A 12,509-nucleotide genomic window follows, 5' to 3' on the forward strand; every position below is an offset into this window, starting at 1 on the left:
TCCTCCAGGGAAGGCAAGGAGATAGGCAGGTGCCTGGCCAGGATTTGAGCCAAGGCAGAATAACATGCAAGCGAAGCTGAATGGGCATGCGCCCGAAACTGAAGAAATATTACCTCCGCTCCGACCAGCACATGATCATCAGAAAGGGGCACAGATCATGAGAAAAATACAACCCCCTTATGCTAGTAGGCACAGCGGGGCGGGGGTGTGTAATTCTATTTCTTTATTTTAATTCTGCACTGACTGTCTTTGAAATTGCCCCTGCCCCCTATTAAATCCAATCTGGGGACAAAACCAGAGACAGACAGACACTCCCATATGCCTACCATCGTCCAAAAGTTGCTGCAACCTCCATTGTATGGCATAATAGGGCACAATTCATTTGTGCCTATGCACATGGGTTCCGCGGCCACCCCTCCCCCCTTTTTTGCTTATCTTTCCCACTAGAATAATAAAAAAAAATGTATGTCATTTAAACACCTGGTGTATTTCTGTCGTTGCCCCTTTAAGTGTCTTTTCAGGTACCTGGGGAAAGGTGTGCTCTGACTGATCCAGGTAGAGCAGGTGACCGGCTGGAAGGTTATGGAACCATTTGGACCCTATATAAGGCAGCAGCTGCTGTTTCAGGCTGTTGGCTGGGCACTGGACTTTGCTCCTGCGGGCCCGCCATGAATTCGCTTCTGAGGGAACTCTGGATCCGGAGGAGAAGACTGGATCCGCCGCTGCCTAGCCATGGAGGATACGGCCAAAGAGCGGAGCGTAGATGCGGGTTAAGGAACGTCTGAGGCCCCACAGGTGGCCTACGAGTCTCCGGAAGACCAGCACCATGATGCCTGCCCACCCACCATCGTCAGACCCAGGCGCGGCCGTGCAATAGAACGGCCTGAAGTTGTGGCGCCCGAAGAGGAGGAGTCCCGGCGTCAGCAAGAAGAAGGCGGTGCTCCCTCCTCCTCCCCAGGAAGACCTGGTAACAAGGGGAGTCGTGGGCAGCGTGTAGCCGTGCCTCCATCTCCTGCTCCAGTGGCCGAGCATCACGCAAAGCGGTCGTCCAGGTTCCCCCTACAGGACGAAGTGCACATTGCACCAGAGGTACTGCTGCAAGGTAAATTAATCCCTGCATTACAAACTGCTTGTTGGCCTCTGGCTGCGTCTGGTGGTACTGTCCCTTTTATGGACTCCCTGCTATCCTCCTTTCTAAAATTGCTGAGGCAGTTGTGTCACAGCATTGCTCTCCTTCTCCACCTGTTTTTTCTCCTGAAAAGGTATGGTCTGCTAATGTTCCCTTGTCTGCTCCTTCAGGAGTATCTGCCGCTCAAATTTTAGCTGATAACTCCCCATCAGTGGATTTATTTAATCAGCCTGTTCCTGAGACATCCGTGCGGGAGGTTATTCCCTGTGCTTTGTCCCCACTAAGTTTTCATTTAGCTATCTCTGTAAAGGAAAAAATTTGGAAGGGGGAATTCATTCCTCTTCTAAGGAATTTTTGCGCATAGACAGGAAGGCTGATGATAAATCTGGGGATGATAGGCGGAGGTTACCAGGTCCTTTTTTAACTGGCTTCAGGCTTTTTGCATTTTTGCAAGTGTAATGGGGGAAAAATTCCCTGACCGTTGTAGCGGTCTTTTTCAGCACTTAGAGATGATCCTAGAGGCATATAAAAATTTGGGTGGATTGGGGTGGTTCGTCTATGACGAGTCTTTTTGCCAGAAGTTGGCGGTCTATCACAGTCTACAGTGGGGCATGAAGGATGTCGGCCTTTGGCTGAACCTGATTGTTCCTCAGAGATCCTTCCCCCCTAAACCTTCACCTCAGGCGAATAGCGTTGGTGAATCTCCTTACAAGAAAGGATATTGCTACTCCTTTAATGAGAGTCAGTGTAAATGGGGTAATTCTTGCGTTATAAGCACGAGTGCTCTTTTTGTTTAGGTCCTCACCCTGTGGCGAGGTGTTTTAAGAAGACCAGTCCCTTCAGCTCTCAGAGGGATATTTTTTCCAAGAGCCTGCACGCCAGTAAGGCTGGAAAACATGCTTCATTGGCTGGCACTTTATCCAGACAAGGAGAACGCCAAGCTCTTAACTGGGGGTTTTAGGGATGGGTTTTCCTTACCGTTTTTTACTGGTATAGGTTGTCAGCCAGTAAAGAACCTGAAATCAGTAGATAGGTTTTCTGAGGTTGTCCGGGAAAAGCTCCTAAAGGCGATTAAAGAGGGGCGGGTGACAGGCCCTTTTCTTCCCCGCTTTTTGTTAATTTCCGCATTTCCCCTCTGGGTATTGTACCAAAAAAGAGCCCAATTATTTTCGATTAATACACCACTTATCATTCCTGACGGGTAGCTCCTTGAATGACGATATAGACGCTTCCCTTTTTTCGGTTTCCTATTCCACTTTTGAGGACGCTGTTCAGGTGATACGGCGCCTTGGGCATGGTGCTTTGTTGGCCAAGGCGGATATAAAATCTGCTTTCAGATTGTTGCCAATTGCCCCGTTCTCTTTTAACTCGCTCGGTTTTTGTTTTGAGGACATGTATTTTTTTTATATGTGTTTACCTATGGGGTGTTTATTATCCTGCTCCTATTTTTAATCATTTGCGTCTTTTTTACAATGGGTGGTGTCTTTTGAGTCGGGTTTTGATAGCATTGTACATTACCTGGACGACTTTCTTTTCATCGGACCGGCAGGTTCCCCCTTATGCTTGTATCTGTTGCAGCTTTTCTCAAAGATAACAGCATATTTTGGCATCCCCTTGGCGGTCAAGAAGACCGTTCCTCCGTTTGTGTCCCTGGAATTTCTGGGTATCACGATTGACACCCTCATCATGGAATTCCGATTGCCAGAGGATAAAATTATTCGGTTGAAATTATCCATCTTGGGTATGCTTCGGAAGCGTAAGGTGTTGTTGAAGAAGCTTCAATCTCTGCTTGGTCTTTTAGCATTCGCATCCCAAGTTTTCCCATCGATTGTCTTTGCCAACGGCCGGGCTCAAGTCCCCATTGTCTACAGACCTGAAGGATGACTTGTCGGTCTGGTACGAATTTTTTGATCAATATAACGGGAGGTAATTTTTTCAGGAAGATTTTGTTTTTGCAGCTGATCTGGAGCTCTATACTGACGCGGCAGGCTTTTAGGGTTCGCGGCCATTTGGCGCATGCATTGGCTGTGCGGCGCTTGGCCTGCCTCTTGGATTGCCCATCAGGCTACCAAGAATATTGTTTTATTGGAATTCTTTCCTATTGTTGCGGCTTTTGAACTTGCGTACCTCGCTAATAAGCGAATAGTGGTTCAAACTGACAATAAAGGAGTGATGTTTGTCATAAATTGTCTTTCTTCAAAGTCCATTTCTGTCATTAGATTGATTCAGTATTTTGTTTTGCTATGTCTAAAGCATTATATATGGGTTAAAGCACAACATATCCCTGGTAAGTCTAATGTGATTGCAGATGCTTTATCCCGTTTTCAGATGTCCCGTTTCCGGCAGTTATTTCCGCAAGCAGATCGTGAGGGATCTGTGGGATCTAATATAGCAAGCTTATCTACAGAGATTCAGAGTTCCCTTTCTCCTCATACCTGGTTGGACTATTTGGCCGCCTGGAGTCAGTGGTTGGCTTTCTGCAGGTCCTTTGATTTTTATTGTTACTAACACTCGGAAGGTGCAGTTTTATTGTTTTTATGCACTCTGATGCATGACAATCTTTCACACAGCCACATCTCTAAGATGTTGGCTGGTATATCCTTCTTTTTCAATCTACATAACTTGCCCCCGTTGAATGTGTTCTTCTCGGTCAAACAAGCCCTAAAGGGTTATAGAAAGAACACTTTCATGCAGGACAAGCGTAGGCCGGTTTCAGTTGACCTGCTTAGATGCCTTTGTTTATCCTCGAGTCGAGTTTGTCTTGATCAGTATGAGGCTTGTCTGTTCGCAGCAGCTTTCTGTGTGGCTTTTTTTGCTGTGCTCCGAGTAAACGAATTGATAACCTTCAATAAGTTTGGGACTTCGAGTTTGAGGTTCCAGGATGTTGTTGTTCCGGATTATGGAGTTTGTTTCTTTATAAGTCATTCAAAGACGGATCAGCTGGGAAAAGGGTGCTGGGTTCAACTCTATCCTTGCGGGGATCAGGTAATCTGCCCTTTAGTAGCTCTCCAGAAGTACTTGGCCCCCCTGCAGGTAATTTTTTCTGTCACGCTAACGGTATGCCACTGACGAAATACCAGTTTGGTTCAGTTTTAAAGAAGTGTTTGCGTGCGATTGGTATGTCGGATGCTTTCTTCTCGACCCATTCTTTCCGCATTGGCGCCGCCACAGAGGCGGCTAGGATGGGTCTAGATGAGGCAATCGTTCGCAGACTGGGTAGATGGGAATCGGGTAGATTCAGGATGTATGTTCATCCTAACCTTGTTATTTGACTTTCCCAGGTTTACACAGCACTGTGTGGATCATAGGTCACTCCTTTATTTTCTGGGCACGTAGGAGAGCATCTCAGCGTTGCTATACGGAGAACCTAACTCTTCCAACGGACGCTTTTTCCCTATACTGGAAAGGTATTCGGGGGTTGCGCTGGTGTCAAGTGTCTTTTCAATTAGCTTAGCTTAGTGCACAGTGGCCCCCTCCCTCTTTAGTTATAATACATGCAGCTGGCAATGACATTGGTCGATTAAAATTCCTTGAATTACTGTTCACCATGAAGCGGGATTTTCAAAAATTCAAGCTTGCCTATCCGGCTTGTAAATGTTTATATATATATATATATATATTTATACCAATAAAAGTGCCACGTCCATTATAATGCCACACGTTTTTTTAGTTATTTATTCATTTGGGGGTTTTTGGTTTGAGGGGGTGGGTGGTGTGGCCTGCGATCCCATGTCTAGGGGACTAGAATCAAGTAATCTATAAGTACTAGCATCTTAACACCCTCTTAAGTATTGTATCTTCATAAATGTATGTACTGTTTACCTAGCTAGTGGCTGAAATTAGAAGAAAATTTATACTTCACTGGCAGTTAGTGTCAAGCCAAAACTTCGATTTTCTTTTCTTTTAAATTATGGATAAGCAGTGGTGGTCAACTTACTTGATATAAGGAGCTTCAAGTGTGGCCCCTAACATTACTGAAAATCCACACATGCTGCAAATGCAATTGCTCCAATGCTTAGTAACTGAGGTATAGTTTCACTTTGCAAAGAATACCCAATCACATGTAAGGAAAATAAAGAAACAGCATTTTTGCTTGTACATGATGGATGATGGAAGTCAGCAGAGCTTCTGCTCATTTACTAAGCTAGGGTGACCAGACATCCCTGGTTTCAAGGGACAGTCCCAGGATTGAGGACACTGTCCCCGGACCAAGTCTGTCCCCGGTTTTGTCCCCAGATTGGATTTGAACAGGAGCTGGGGCAATTTCAAAAACAGTCAGTGCAGAATAAAAAATCTGAATTACAAACTCCCGCTCTGCCACTCCTGCTAGCTTAGGGGGGGTGTATTTTTTCCCATTATCTGTGCCCCTTTCTGATGATCATGTGCTGGTCGGAGCGGAGGGAATTTTTCTTCAGTTTCAGGTGCATGCCCATTCAGCTCTGCTCGCATGTTCTTCTGCCTTGGCTCAAGTCCCGGACAGCCGCCTGCCTGCTTATCTCCTTGCCTTCCCTGGCAGAGTGATCTTCCTCCGCATCCCACCGAGTAGTATCAGGGGCCTGGAGAGTAAGACTTCACCCTGCTGTGAGGCGGGCGGCGACGGGCAGAAAGTCGATGATTGCTGATATTACTAGTAAAAATAAAAAACATGTCCCCGGATTTCATTAAAAAAATCTGGTCACCTTATCCTAGTCCCAACAATACAATCAGATCGTTGCGAGTATAAAACACTGACCCCCTGTTTTATATGCAGATAAAACCTTGCATGAAATTTTGAAACAGGGATGCAGTTTTTCTAGAAGAAAGCTCCCACTCTAGATTTTTCCTTCCCCATTTCGTTCCCATAACCCATCTTCCTCCAATTCATGGTTGGGGGCGGTGGGTTCCTATTCTTGTAGTTTTGCCACCTGCAAACAGTGTAAAAGACACTAACAAAGTAAGACAGTTAGAGTCGGTTCACACTAGGGCGACACGACTTCCAGCGCGACTTTCAGAGGCGACTCCGACACAACTTGAGCATGAACCACAGGGCGATCTGGGGCGATTTACAACACGACTTGAAGTCTTCTCCAGGACAGGAGACTTTCCAGTGGCCAATCAAACAACAATCAGCTCTAGGGGAGGGAGGGGGAGGGAGGGGGAGGGAGAGGTTTGCCTGAGAAATGTATGTTATCTTCCTGGAAAGTCGCTTCAGTTAAGACAGTGATCAGACTTGGAGGCGACTTCCATTGAAATCAATGGTTACAAATCGCCTGCAAGTCGGATTGAAGTAGTACAGGAACTTCTTTTGAAGTCGGAGCGACATGAGTAGTGTGTATTAACACCGCTCCCATTCACTTGCATTGTTTTTCTCTGCAGCACGAGTTGGGACGACTTGAGGCGACTTCAAGTCGGATCCCAAGTCGCCCCAGTGTGAACCGGCTCTTACTTAATTTTAAACAGGCAAAACACATTTAATAAAAAAATTATGTAAATTGCAATTCCAAAATGATTGTCTATTTGATTGAATGTAGCATGTGTAACATGCTGTATGTAATATCCACAATCTGCATGTTAGGATATCAGAACATTACAACAACACTCTCAATAGTACAGTAAGTGCCGGTTCACACTACAGCAACTTGGGATCGGACTTGTGTCGCCCCAAGTCACGGGACATGAGAAATTCCATTGAAGTGAATGAGAGCCGTCTTAATGTACACTACTGAAGTCGCTCCGACTTCAGAAAAGGTTCCTGTACTACTTCAAGGAAACTTCTAGGCAACTTGTACCCATAGATTTCAATGGAAGTTGTCTCCAAAGTCGGATCACTGTCTTAACTGAAGCAACTTTACAGGAAGAGAAAATAGTTTTCTCAGGCAAACCCCTCCCTCCCACAGAGCTGATTATTGTTTGATGGCAAAGTCGCCTGTCCTAGAGGCAACTTCAAGTCGCGTTGTAAGTTGCTCCAAGTCGCGCTGAAGTCGCCTTGCAAAGTCGCGCTGTAAGTCGGGTTGCTCCTGTGTGAACCGGCACTAATGCAAAAAATCTTTCGAACGTGTCTAAACACTTCAGAGAAATTCATGGTGGCAAACTTGAGTCATTTTCCTTCTGTGGTTTAGAACATGTGAAAAAAACTATTAGAGGGGGAAACATACTGTACACAACATCCTGCTGCAGCGGGAGCTGTTGTGGATATATACATTATATACCCGAGTTCCTAGTGGAATGAATAACAGAATAAATGTTAGCTTGTTTTTAACCACTTCAATACAGGGCATTTTCACCCCTTCCTCCCCAGGCCAAATTTTAGTTTTCAGCACTGTAGCACTTTGAATGACAATTGCGCGGTCATGCAACAATGTACCCAAATGAAAACACAATATTTTTTACTTTTTGGTATAATAAATATCCCTAAAAAAAAAAAATCCTCAGTTTAGGCTGATATGTATTCCTTTACATATTTTTTTTTTACTAGTAATGGCAGCGATTTTTATCGTGACTGAGATATTGCAGCGGACATATCGGACACTTTTGACACATTTTTGGGACCATTCACATTTATGCAGTAATTACTGTGTAAATATCACTGTCAGGGAAGGGGTTAAGACTAGGTGGAGATAAAGGGGTTAATTGTGTGCGCTAGGGAGTGATTCTAACTGTAGGGGAGGGGACTCACAAGGGGAGGAGACCGATCGGTGTTCCTCTGTACTGGGACCACACCATCAGTCTCCTCTCACCTGACAGGATGTGGATCTGTGTGTTTACACACACAGATCCACGGTCCTGCTGTGTTAACGAGCAATGCGGCGGGCACCCTAGACGGCTGGGAAGCTCAGGACGTCATATGACACCCGCCCAGGATGGGAGACCCCTCCTGCGGACATAATATGACTATGGGTGGAATGGGAAGTGGTTAAAGTAATATATTCTCGCTTTGAAATGGTTAACATTCTTTCGTTCCCACAACCCCTTTTCTCTTTTTTTCTCTCTGGCTTTACCAACCTCACATGTTTTTAATTTTTTTAATTGATTTTAATTAGGATGCACTGCCCCCCATTTGTTAGGGGACTGTATATCTTTTTATTTTTTTTGTTTACAAAAGCTTTATTTGGAAGACAATAACAAGACAGAGAAACTTTGCTTACAATATAAAAATGTAGAGGTATATAGTATTATATAGGGGTTATACAGTAATTAAGGAGCAGTCATGAGGTCATTAGTGTTACACAAAGTAAAGGGCAAGACTGGACATTCATTAGTACTGGCGGATATGTATTGTTGATACACATCAGCATCTCATGGTAGCAACCAGTATTTCCATTTATCGCTGTGTGTTTGCATACTGTCCGACAGGGTGTGATAGATTCTCTCAGACAGATTGAGTGCGTCCATTCTGGATATGACCTGAGGCCATGGTAGGTTATCGGTTTTCCAATTACATGCAATCATCCATTGGATGGATCCAATTAGTGAGTGGAGCAATCTATTACAGGGTTGAGGGACGTTGGTGGCATCTGCAAATAGCAAACAGGTCAAGGGTGAAAGAGTGATACTACATCCTGAGGAGGATTCCAGCCTGTTAATGGCCGCTTGCCAAATGGGTTTTAGAAGATCACAGCTCCAGAATATATGGATGTAAGAGCCCTCTTCAGGACAACCCCTAAAGCAATTTGGTGAGGTGGAGGGATAGAAAGTGTGTATTTTTACAGGTGTCATATACCACCTGGTGAAGAGCTTCAATGGAGATTCTCTGAAATTGGTGGCTAAGTTGCTTTTGCGTAAGTTGTCCATCATTTTGTGCCATGATTCAATGGGAAGAGAGCGGTCCAAATCTCTTTCCCATTTGAGCATGGGGGCAGTTTTATCTGGTTGATGAAGATTGTTTATGTATTTATATATGCGTGATATTAATTCCCGCTCCCTGGGTGAATTTATACAAATGTCCTCAAAGATAGTGCGGGAAGAGGTGATGGAGAGGGAGTAGTGTTTAGCATAGAAATCCCTTATTAGATTGTAACGAGAAAGCTCAGAGTTGGGAAGGTTATATCTTGATTGTAATGAGGAAAAAGAGGAGAATTTTTTATCTAGGAGTAATGCCGCGTACACACCATCGCTTTCTGCGATGGAAAAAAACGTCATTTTCAAAAACGTCAATTTAATTGACCGTGTGTGGGCAAAAACGTCGTTTTATGTCTTCTAAAAAACGACAGAAAAAAATTGAAGCATGCTTCAATTTTATGTCGTTTTTGGCCGACGTCGTTTTCTGTGTTCTAAACATTGACCGTGTGTACGTAAAAACGTCGATTTAAGCCCGCGCATGCTCAGAAGCAAGTTAGGAGACGGCAGCGCTCATTCATGTAAAACGACTGTTCAGAATGGAATCAGCACATTCGTTAAGGTGTTTTTCAGCTTATAGACAAGAAAATAAAGCGCTTCTTTAACCCCTGCTTTTAACTGCTACCCAGAAATGGACGTTTGTTGCGGCTGATCTTGTTGCATAGTTATGACAAGCTTTTAATTAGTTTCTTTCTTGTTTGATAATGTTTATGTTTGTGTTCTGTTATTTAGTTGTATCTTCCATCTTAAACATTTTAAATATATATATTGGTCCACCTAATTTTTTTTTTTTAAATTTTTGTCACCAATTTGATTAGTAATCTCTATTTTGTTTTTATTTAGGAGTGTGTGAAGTGTCTGCAACAACCTAATTTTTTAGTTAACTCACCCACAAGCATGTTTTTTGACCTTGTTAATGTTTGCATTATTTATTTTGTAATGGGTCTGCCCATTCAATACTGATCTCTCAAATCTACAATAAAGAAACATGTTGAAATTTGGCGGAAAAATTAACATTTATTTTAGTCTTCCTAAAAATTTCAAACAAAAAAGGTGGCAACCCAAAAACACAACATAATAAAAACAAAGATGCCAAGGTAGGCAGCACTTTAGAGCATGCTTGATTTTTTATGAAAACAAGGGTCCCCGAAGCCACAAATACAGCCTGTGAGTCCACATAAAAATTCCATCAGGGGCACCGTATTATTTCTTGGCCTTTTTCTTCCCAGCAGCCTTCCCTGCAGTCTTCCCTGCAGCCTTCCCGGTAGCCCGAGTCCTTGGGGGCTGGGTTCCTGGAGGAGATGAGGTGGCAGGAGCCAGAGCAGCCTCATGAGGTGGAGGAGCAGGAGCAGGTGCAGGAGCAGGAGCAGGAGCAGGAGCAGGAGGAGCAGCAAGGACAGGAGGAGCAATCCGCACAATGTGGGTGTCGTCATCGAGCTGCCCCAGGGATGCCATGGTTATGGCTTGGAAGATGAGGAGTTCGCAGCACACACGCTGGCTCTGCTCCAGATTGTACATCTTGGCTGCAATGAGCGCTGCGAACCCCTCAACTTCACTGGGTGGCTCTCGGATGGCTGCAGTAGCTTGGCGAAGCAGGCCCTGGGTCTCCTCCTCCATTTGTCGCATACTCCTGAGCCGTTTATTGGGATTGCGGAATGGAGGGATCCGGGAGATGGTATCCCGCCGGCGTGCCTCCTGGGTCCCACTGGGGCCTGCCACCTCCTGGCTCCCAGTGGGCTCTGCCACCTCCTGCCTTGCAGTTGGCCCTGGCTCCTCCTGGCTCCCTGTGGGCCCTGTCTCTTCCTGGCTCCCTGTGGGCCCTGGCTCTTCCTGGCTCCCTGTGGGCCCTGGCTCTTCCTGGCTTGGGTCTGCCTGTGTATCAAAAAAAGGAACATATGTTATTTGTGTTTGTCATTAATCACACACATTTTTACAATCATGAGTGATGCAAATTGAATGTCAATATATATTACACACAGGGTCGCCATCCTTAATTATGTGGCCCCTTAAACACCTTCAGACATGGTCCCCCTGGAATTATGTGGGTTGTTGCATGCCTAATTTAGTAAATAAGTGGCCTTTTCCCCAAAAATTAATTTATTCAATTTAGTGTCAACTAGATAGTACTCAAAAAGGGTGTCTTCCATCTGGGACCCCTTGCAGGTGTATTGCGTTACTCCCCCCTACTGGCCTATCTGAAAATGCCACCCACTCCTTCATAAACATTATTAATTTGCCCATTTTGACCCCATCATGTTTTCCCACTACTGACTATTGATCTTATCCCTAAACTTACGAGATTCACATAGAATTTAGAACAATAGTAACATACATTTACCATTATTACTATACTTGTCATATACTAACTAAATTCATACAAAAAACACATACCATTCTCCATGGCTCACAATTGGGGTCCTCCAGGAACTCTTCCTCTTCCTCCGAGCTTGCCTGCTCTTGTCTGCAGGGAACACTGGAGGATTGGCTGCTGGGAAGCTGGGAGCTACCTCTTGGGGGAAGGGTAGACATGGATGTCCTGGTCTCAATGTGGTCGTCCAGGAACTGCAGCTGACTATAGTACCACAGGGTTGGTTTGTATATGGAGTCAGCTGCAGCCCCAGACCTCATTGAGGCCAGGACTTGGACCCGTTGGGCCCTGTAGGTGCCCCTGATGGAATTGATTTTGCTTTTCACAGTGGCTGTTGTGGCGTTGGGGACCCTTGTTTTCACAAAAACAAGCATGCTCTGTCTAGCTTTCTCCCTGGCATCTTTGTTTTTATTTATTGTGCTTTTGGTTTGCCACAGAACTGGATGTTCCTTCCATTTTTGGATGAATTCTGTCAGGAAGTCCGCATCCTTGAAGGCATCCATTCTTTCTGCACATGAAACAGAAGCCAAAACATAATGTAATTAAAGGCACTAGCTTACTTCCCCTAACTAGCCCACAAACTCATTCCCTATTCACTATAATAAAGTCGGAATAAAAAACTTACGTCTCGTCGTTAGGAAAGATCGTGATTTACGCCTTCTTCCACAGACTATGCACGCCGTTTACAAACATGTCCCATCCCTTTTACACTACGCACGCGTGACGCTCCGCACGACACCCCGCCCCTGACGTTCGGTATCGTCCTTTCCACGCCCCTTCTCTGTCGTTTGGTGAGTGAGAAAAGATGGACAACATGGAGGTGTATTCTAGCTCAAGCCAGGAGGCAGGCCAGGCCCAACCACGCCGCAGATTCCGCTGCAGAGCCTCCAACATGAGCTTTAATGAAATGGTGGAGATGGTCACCATATTGAGGAGGGAGGACTATGATGCCAAGCATGGCCCCTACATGCATCCCAATAAAGTAAAAGCCCAAATTATGGAGAAGGTCATCCGTAGGCTCCAGCGGAAGTTTGGGAAAACCAGGAGCAGAGAGCACCTGCGCAAAAGGTGGTCGGATTTAAAAAAAAGGGAACCCCACCAACTTTACAGAATTAATAGGGTGATTCGAAGAAGAAGTAAGTTTTTTCCATGTGTATTTAATTATTTTGGTGTGTTCTTTGTGCCATTTTATTTTTT

This window comes from Rana temporaria, chromosome 6 (assembly GCF_905171775.1).
Source record: "Rana temporaria chromosome 6, aRanTem1.1, whole genome shotgun sequence".
Classification (NCBI taxonomy): Eukaryota; Metazoa; Chordata; class Amphibia; order Anura; family Ranidae; genus Rana; species Rana temporaria.